The sequence below is a fragment of the Leucopleurus acutus genome (genome assembly GCF_964270905.1).
Source record: "Leucopleurus acutus genome assembly, chromosome: 5".
Taxonomy (NCBI): Eukaryota; Metazoa; Chordata; class Mammalia; order Artiodactyla; family Delphinidae; genus Leucopleurus; species Leucopleurus acutus.
Window position 1 is genome coordinate 22,112,396 of NC_139147.1, and position 10,453 is coordinate 22,122,848.

Here is a 10,453-nt window from a genome sequence, read left to right on the forward strand (position 1 = left end):
TCTCTAATAAATGATGATAAATCTATTTTTATGCACATATTTTTCACTCACCTATCTTCTTTTGTGGAGTGTCCAAATATTTTTCATTATTTTTTGTATACTATTATTGATATATGTTTAAACAAGTTTTCAGATATGCACTTAAAAATATTTTTCTATTATATGACTCTTTTCATTTTTAATGATGTTCTTCAAACCAATTTATTTTTATTACTGTGAGGTTCAACTTGATTTTGTTATTATATTATTTGTCCTATTAAAAAACTTTTTGCCAACCAGTTAAAGAGATTGTCTCTCATGTATTAATCTAGGTAATTTATAGTTGTAGATATTGCATTTAGATCTATGATTAATTTGAGGTTTTTTTCCCCCGATATGAGTTACGGGTGGAGCTTCTTTTTTTTTTTTACTCTTAAGGATACAAACTCATTTCAAAACTATTTTTTGAAAAGATCTTTTCAGATTGAATTGCCTTGACCTTCATTAAAAATCAGATGACTATCAGGCTTCCCTGGTGGCTCAGTGGTTAAGAATCTGCCTGCCAATGCAGGGGACATGGGTTCGAGCCCTGATCTGGGAAGATCTCACATGCCGCAGAGCAACTAAGCCTGTGTGCCATAACTACTGAGTCTGCGCTCTAGAGCCCACGAGCCACAACTACTGAGCCCATGTGCCACAACTACTGAAGCCTGCACGCCTAGAGCCCACACTCCACAACAGGAGAAGCCACTGCAATGAGAAACCAGCACACCGCAACCAAGAGTAGCCCCCACTTGCTGAAACTAAGGAAAGCCCGCGTTCAGCAAATAAGACCCAATGCAGTCAAAAATAAATATAAGTAAATAAATTTATAAAAGAAATCAGATGACTATGAATAAGTTTATCTGTACTCTCTATTCCATGTGTCTGTGCTTTTGCCAACATGACACAATCTTGATAATTGCATAGTATGGGCTCTATAAATTTTCAAAATCAAAATTGTTTTAGTTATTCTAGTATCTTTTTCATTTTACATTTTTAAAAGTTTCCTGATTTTTACATAAAAAGACTATACTCAAATATGTTTTCTCCTTTCCTAGCATTTGTTTTTAAGCTTCATTTTTATAATAATATACACATATTTAAAATATACAGGTTGGTGAGTTTTGGCATATGTTGATAATGAACATACACAACACTAGAAGAAATTTGCTTGTGACTCAGACCTCATTATAATCTCTCCCTCTCTCCTACTTTCTTATTCCTGGTGACAACTAACCTATTGCTGTCACTATAAATTAGATTGTATTTTCATGACTTTACATAATTATAAAGTACATGCCTTTTTTAGCTGTTTAAAAACTCAAAATAAGTATTTTGAGATTTATCCTTCTTTTGTATATAAATAGTTTATTCTTTTTCATTGCTGAATGGTATTCCATTGTAGGCTTAAACCATATTTATTAGGTTGTTTCCAGGTTTTGGCTTTTACACATAAAGCTGCAACGAACCAAGTTGATTCATGGACATATGTATTCATTGTTTTTGAGTAAATATGTAGAGTGTAATAGCTTAGCAATTTGGTAGGTGAATATTTCAGTTACTAAATAAGTGTAAAATTGTCTTCCAAAGTGTTTATGCAACCATCCCCACAATATATTAGTGTCATAATTGCTCCACATCCTTACCAACAGTTGGTACAAATGTTTTACCTTTTTACCATTCTAGAGGATTTCTAGTGATCTGCTATTGTGATTTTATTTTGCATTATCCTAAAGACTAATTCTGTTGAAGAGTTTTTCATTTGATTACTTGCCACCCATATAACTTCTTTGATAAATTATTTTTTTAAAAATCTCATTTTAAGTGATGTTTTATGATGACTTATGGAGTCATAAGATTTTTCAATATGTATTTTAGATATGACTTATATTACATATATATTTAAAAAATAATTTCTACCATTCTGTGAGGATTCTACACACAATAAAAATATTTTCCTTTTAAATGAGCAATATATACCTTTTTCTATTCATGTTTTAAAAAATAGCTGAGAGAATTTATTACCAACAGAGATGGAATGTTAAAGAAAGTTCTTCTGGCAGAAGAAATATGATACAGATAGAAAGTTGGATATATTCCAAAAAAATGAATATCTTAGGAAATGGTTGAAATGAATTTAAATATCAATGACATTTATTATTATTTAGCACTCTAAAAGTTAAGTGGACATAAAAAATAAATATTGTTACATTATGTTATTATATAGTATATAAATATAAAATGCCACAAAATATGGGAGAGAGGAATTAGGAGCATATGATTTAAAGTTCTTACTTTACAAATGGAACCTTATCTAAGATTACTCAAAGGTAGATTCTGATTAATAATGTACATATCTGTCAAATATCTTTACAGTATAATTTTTAAGTGTATTAATTTCTTTGAATTATTTCAGTGAAGGCTATTGACCTGCTGTAACTACTACAACTGCCCTGGAAGTGAATATTGTCACACTTAATTTTAGCCTTGTAACATAAGATAAAAATGATACTGAGAATCTCATACTCAAACATTACAAAAATAATGCATTATGCACACCTTACAAATCATGTTTACCACAGTAATATGGTTTTAGATGGTAACAAAAATTCTTATTTCAAAAGAGCTAAATCAACAATATGCTTTATAAAATAACATGAATTAAAACAAAACAATAATTCAAGAACAGAAAGAATACAACTAAAATGATACTGCTAAAACTATAAGTTGATTTAAAAATTCTTTCTGGAATAAAATTTATAAATGCAATTTAAGACTTACAAATATTTTATCTGAATAACAATAAAAATTCTACATACAGGAATTTATATCAAAATAAAACAGAACAAAGCAAAAATTAAAAGACAAACCAAATTTACATAAAGAGATTTTTCATTTTTTAGCATATGTAGTAATATATTTGAAACTACAAAACCTGTGTACAGAAGTTCTATAATAGAGTACATTAGCAGAGTAAAATATTAAGTAGACAAAACATTATTTTTATGCAGGTTAAAAGACAACAGATTTCCATCACTTTCAAATGAGCATATTCTGAAGGAAAGAAAAACTTCCAAATTGAAATATTAAGACTGTATATATGTGACTGTGTATATAATAAGAACTCCACTTTAAAAAGAATTAAGAAATATGTAAAAAAAATTCATATTGGATACAACAGTAGCAAAAGCACTTAGGTTATTGTGGCACTTATCACAAAACACAAGTAATGATTTATGAAAAAAAAACTATGCTAGTCCTTATGTTATTAGGAAAACATCCAAAAAAATCCTTTAGTATACTGTCTTGTCTTGCTGAATTTTGGGTTTGTGCTCTACTCTATTAGATGGGTTTTAAAAGTAACCTAAATTATTTCAAATACTTTTTCATAGTAAACGTCTACACTAGTAAATCATGTATGGATTCTCAATTAGAAACTAAGTAGAAAACAGCTTTTCTGTTATATTTCAATTTCTCTTGTCTCAAAAGAAGAAAAAAAAGTCTCTGAATTTGTTTTTAAGTACACATTAAATAACATTGGCAATGTTTCTTGTTTAGAAACTCTAAATTGGGAAATAATAAAATGAAAAATTGAAGGCCCTGTGTAAATAACTGTTTGGTAATTCTGTATGTAACAAGGTATGGAAAGGGTGGAAAATATACTCAAACTTAGACCCCATTCCTGCATTGGTAGGGTGATCTCAGTGGGCAAAATATGGGGCTGAGCCTTGTAAAAGAAGAACTGGTATAATGGAGTTAGAGAATATTGTGGTTTTCCATGCCATTTGATATTAGTATAGTTGTGTTCATGTATGAATGGGATTTCTGGTATTTATTCTAATGGAGAATGTTTCACAGAAATTGCTATTCTGAATGGAAATAATTTTGTTCTTTGAATCTGAGTAATGTTATATTCCTATTCATTGCATAGATTTGATCAAACTTCAGAGGTGGCAATAAATATCTTTATCTGAAATTTTTAAGGGTGTAAGATTTTTAATAGGTTGAAAATAAAAACTTTGGATAGAATATTTTCCCCTAAAACTCCAGGAAAATAGTACAGCACACATACACTTACAAGCATCCTAAATCACATCAGCAAGTTTCCTTTGAAACTATTCCCTGTCAAATATGAATGCTTTTCTAAAAAAAGAAATAAATAATACAGTTTAACTTAACATACAATTTTTATGTCAGTGTTTTTTTAAATGTATTTACAGAATGTCAAAATACTTTAAAAAGTTGCTAAAGCTCTGTGAGACTTAATGACCATAATTTCCTGTCTGCACTTTTAACAGTTACTCTTTGAAACTTTTGAGTATATTCACAGTTTTGTTCTCAGTAAATTGAATATGTTGAGTTGATTTCAGTGTCCAGAGGAAACAATTAAAGGTGGGATATTAATAATAACAGGAATGTTTCACAAATGATGAAATTATTTATCCGCTATTTTTCATATTGGAAGATAGATTGCTTTCCCTCTAGAGCTAAAAGCTTTTTAACTTTTTTTGACTTATTAAAGTATTTTTTTAAGTGAGGTTAGAATAACTCTACATGTAATCATCCTAGTTGGAAGTAGGAGAAAATGAACCCTCTGTAAAGTCATATTTAATCTATCCATCTCTTAGAATCATGCAGAGAATTGTTGCCAATGGAAATTCAATCAAAGAGAGTTGCACACAGGGGTCAATCTCCACTTTAGAAAATAGCGTTTCCTGATTATGCATTTGGGACCATATTTTGTAGAGGAAATTATATAAATATAAATGAGATTATTCTACCTAAGTTTTCTGTATAAGTTCCCTATTTGAAATGTCTGCTATTCATTGGTTTTCAAATGGCAATAATAATGTAAATATAAATGTATATATTTACATAGTTTTAAAGAAAACTTTAGTTTTTGATACCTAGATACTCCTAATTGTAAAATAAGTCTAATAAGATATATAAAAGTGAAGCAGGTAATACTAAGAAGGTATGTAAGAAATGTTGAAACATGTTTCTAAAACTACTGTTTTGGATATTCACTAAATCAACAGATTCACAGTTATCCTCTTGCACTCTTGCCTTCAGTACACTCATTATTTAATTGAATTAAGAAAATTGATTGCTCTCTATGCTCTATTTTTAGATTATCACAGAAAGCCATATATCACTGTTATTCCATTTTATTAGTTCAGTATAAAAGCCTAAAATGGAAGTAAAAGTAAAATTAAAGAAATTGAAAAGCACTCTAAAGTGACTTTAATATTAGAGTAATGTGGGATACATCTAATAGTCAAAGAAAATTTCTGCTTCATAGCACTAAAATCATTTAATTACTTTTATAGTCAAATACAATGATGGCCAAATAAACAATTAATTCAGTTTCAGCATTATGCTACAAGTTGTACTTTGTTTATACTTTAATATTCTTTTTAGTGGTATCTATTAACAGGATCTAAGTATAAGAGTGTTTAAAAGGAAAAAAGAAGACATATAAAACCTATAAAAAAAAAGAAAGAAAGAAAAAGGAAGTCAAGAAACATGGATTAAATTACCTTTTGTTATTCACTGGGTGTAGTAAGAAAGGTATAAACATAATTTTCTATTGAGAGATTTTGTTATAAAGACATTAACTCTCTAAAACAAAACAGGAAGAGATTAGTGATGTCATGTGAATTTTAAGCATATATTAAGTTAAAATGTGTGCACACAAAAGCACAAGGGATTGGAGAGTGGAAATGAGAATATGCTGTGAAGCAAACTAATATTTTGTAAAGGTAGAATCTAAATTATTAAACATGGATATCTTGAAATCTATGGCATAACTAATTTTAAAAAGAGATATAAAAAATAAGCTGGGGCTTCCCTGGTGGTGCAGTGGTTGAGAGTCCGCCTGCCGATGCAGGGGACACGGGTTTGTGTCCCGGTCCGGGAAGATCCCACATGCCGTAGAGTGGCTGGGCCCGTGAGCCGTGACCATTGAGCCTGCACGTCCAGAGCCTGTGCTCTGCAGAGGGAGAGGCCACAACAGTGAGAGGCCCACATACCGCAAAAAAAAAAATAGTGGAGATAATAAGAAATCTTTAAAAATACTCAGTCTAAAGAAGACAGAAAAAGAGGAAAAATAAAGATAAAATGGAATAAATAGAAAACAAAATAGTAGATTTTTAACCCAATTGTAATAATATTACAATAAATATAAATAATTAAGAGACAGAGATGGTACAGTTAAATATAAGGCCATAAATATGTTGAAATGTTAAAGGTGACAAAAGATGTACAAATCAAGTACTAATCAAAGAATATGTTGTTATTATAAAACAAAAAGTTAACTTAAGAATATGGACTCTAACCAGGAAAAATGCTGACATTTCATAATGATCAAGAAGTCATTTTCCAGAACAAATAAAATTTTAAAATGCATATACACCTAATAACAGAGCTGGAAATACATAAAAACTGAAAGATGAATAATAAAAATCATAATTGTACTTGGAAAATTCAATATTCATTTCTTAGTAGTTGACAGAACAAGTAGACAGAATATCAGAAAATAAATAACAGACCTCTGAACAGCACTATAAACCAACATGACAAAGTTGAAAGTTGTAGAACATTATAATCTAACACCATAAGAATGCATATCCATTTCAAATTCACGTTAAACATTTAGAAGATAAACTATATTCTAGACCATAAAATAAATCTTCATAAATTATAAAGAATTAAACATATACAAAGTATGTTCTTGTATCATTACTGAATTATACCTGAATTCACAAGAGATTATAAATTATTTTGAATTGAATAAAACCAAAAACAAACATATAAGAATTTATGGGTTGCAGCCAAGTCTGTGCTAAGAGGGAATTCTGTTGCATTAAAATTTTATATTAAAAACAAAGACCTCAAATACATGATCTAAGCTACAGCCTTATGAGAATAGAAGGAAAAAAAAAGAGCAAAATAAAACCAAATGAAGCAGGAAGTAGGAAATAATACAGTTAACAGAAAAATCAATGAAAGTAAATACAGATATACAATAGAAGAAATAATTTTTAGTTCTTTATAAAAATCAATAAAATTGTTAGACTTCCAGTCATGTGGATAAGCAAAATGAAACAGAATGTGCACATAATCAATGTCAGTAATGAAACTGGTGTCGTTACTACAGATTATACCTATTTTTTAAAAATCAGAGAATATTATAAACACTATTTTACTAAATTATACTATAAAGTTGATTATACAGATGAAAGGGACACATTCCTTAAAAGACATGAACTAACTAACCTCATTGGAAAATAGACTACCAAAATGCCCCTATATCTTGTATAAAAATTTGAATGTTTAGTCAAATATATTTATACATACACACATACGTACCTACCCCTCAATCTGAGATGGTTTCAGTGGTGAAATTTACCACTTGATGTGGACATAATACCCAATCCTGTATAATATCTTCCAGAAAATTGATGAGGGAATACTCCCCATATCATTCTAAAGGTCAGCATTCCCCTCATAAAAAAAGGTAAAGACAGGGCTTCCCTGGTGGCGCAGTGGTTGAGAGTCCGTCTGCTGATGCAGGGGACACAGGTTCGTGCCCCGGTCCAGGAAGATCCTATGTGCCACAGAGCGGCTGGGCCCGTGAGCCATGACTGCTGAGCCTGCGCATTCGGAGCCTGTGCATCCGGAGCCTGTGCTTCGCAACAGGAGAGGCCATGACAGTGAGAGGCCCACATACCGCAAAAAAAAAAAAAAAAAAAAAAAAAAAAGGCCAAGACATGAAAAGAACAGACAGCTATATACCAATATCCCTCATAAAAATAGACACAAAAATTCTAACAAGAAATAGTTGAAAGTTCAATTTAACAAAATATAAAATGGATAATAGATACAGCCAAGTGTGTTTTCTCCTGTGAAGGCTAATTCAACATTCAAAAAATCAAGCAAGGGACTTCCCTGGTGGTCCAGCAGTTAAGACTCCATGCTCCCAATGGAGGGGGCCAAGGTTTGATCCTGGGTCAGGGAACTAGATCTCTCATGCTGCAACTAATAGCCCTCATGCCACAACTTAAGATCCTTCATGCCACAACTAAAGATCTCGCACATGGCAACAAAGATCCTGTGTGCTGCAACTAAGACCCGGTGCAGCCAAACAAATAAATAATTAAAAAAAAAAAATCAAGCAATGTAATTCACCATATGGACAGACTAAACAAGAGCAACTATTAAAAATTCAGAAAAAAACTTTTGTACAAACTCAATATCCATTCATGATAAGATTTTTCAGTAAATTAGGAATAAAATATATCATTAAGCTTATTAAGTAATTCAAAGAAAATTCTAAGCTAATTTCATACTGCATAATGAAAGACTGAGCACTTTCTCTGTAAGATGAGGAACAAGAGAGTAATGACTAGCGTATTTAATATCATACTCAAGGTTCTGGTAAATGCAGAAAGACAAAACAAAGCCATAAAGATTCAAAAGTAAGAAGTAAAAATATTTGTTTAGTAACAACCTAGTTGTATATATAAAAATTCTTTAAAAAGTCACAAAAAGTTACTAAAACTAAAAAAATGAGCTTAGCAACTTACTAGGCTATAAGGTCAATACAAAATTCAATGTGATATTAATATAAAACTGATCACCATTTTTATATAGTAGTTGCAAACTATTATAAACTGAAATAAAGGTAAAAATTACCATCTACAATACACAAAAAATAAAATAATGAGGTATAAATCCTACTTCATAAATGCAATACAAATATTATGAAATCTATAAAATGATAAATCAGGAAAGACAAATGGAGATATAGACCATATTCATTGACTGGATGATTAACATTAATTATCTTCATATAATGATCTACAGATTTGAGACATTACAAGCACATCATTGCAACATCACTGCATATATATATATATATATATATATATATATATATTTAACATTAGTAAACTTAACCTAGTATATTTGTAGAAAGGCAAAGAGATTATAATACCCAAAATAATTTTGTAGAAGAAGGCGAACATTGGGGAACTTTCACTACTTGATGTTCAAGTCTGTGATAAAAGTACATTATTCAAATAGGTTGCTATTAGAGAAAGGATGGACATACAAATTGATGGAATGGTATAGTGAGCCAGCAAATACATTCTCATATATTTTGTCAATTTATATTCAAAAAACAAAAACTCAAATATTGGTGGAAAATACCTATAAATGCAGATAAGTGAACATGAATCCCATTCTCACACTCTGTACACAAAGTAACTCTTCAAAATGAATCAATAACCAGAGTATGAAACCTAAATCTATAAATCTTCAAGAAGAAAAACATAGGAGAAAATTTTTTGTCATTTTAGGTTAAGCAAAATTTTGTTAGACATGATGGCAAAATACCAATCTATAAAAAACCGATAATGTGGACTTTATCAAAATTAAGAAAATCTGGTCTTTAAAAGAAACTGTTAAGAGAATGAAAGAAAAAAAGTAAGCTGGGAAAAAATACTGTAAATTACAAATCACATAATAAACTGTGTTCGTAATATATAAAGAACACATTACATTTAAAAATGACAACTCAATTTAAAAAAAATGGGACAATGATTTGAACATATACCTTGACACAAAAAAAGACATGGATAACAAATATGCAAGTGAAAAGATAAGGTATTTGGCATCATTAGTCATTTAGGAAGTGCAAAGTAAAACCACAATGAGGTTTCACTGTACAACTATTTTAATGAATAACATTTAAAATATTAAAAAATCATAAAATACCAAGTACTAGTAAGGATGTGGAAAAGAACAAGTCCACACACATCAATGAAGGGAATGCAAAATGTTTTGACCACTCTCAAAAGTGTTTGGCAGATTTTTATAAAGTCAGGAATTTATCCAAGTGAAATGAAAACCTATGTTGACACAAGTATGGATGGAAATGCTTATAGTGACTTTATTTATCATTGCTAAAACCTAAAAACAACAGAAATGCACCTCAGTTAGGGAATGGATTAGTACCAAACTCATAGAAGAAGCAACAACCTGAAGAGTCTTAAATGAATTAACGTAAGTTTAAAAAAGGCAGGCAAAATTATAAATATTGTATAATTCCATTTATGACTTTCTTGCAAAAGCAAAACTTTATGTACAGAGCACAGAACATGATCTCTCTTATATGTGAAATTTAAAGAGATATATGTATAACTACTTGTAGATCTATTAAATATAAATCTATATAAATCTATAAATGTAAATATGTATATTTTATTTAAAAAGCTCATAGATACAGAAAACAGACTGGTGGTTGCCAAAGGTGGAGGGGGGTGAAGGAAATGAATGAATTGTTCTGTTTTGTTTTTTTTGTTTGTTTGTTTTTGTTTTAGTTTAAATAAATTGAATTTAAAAGTATTAAACAGGTTGGGAGAACCTG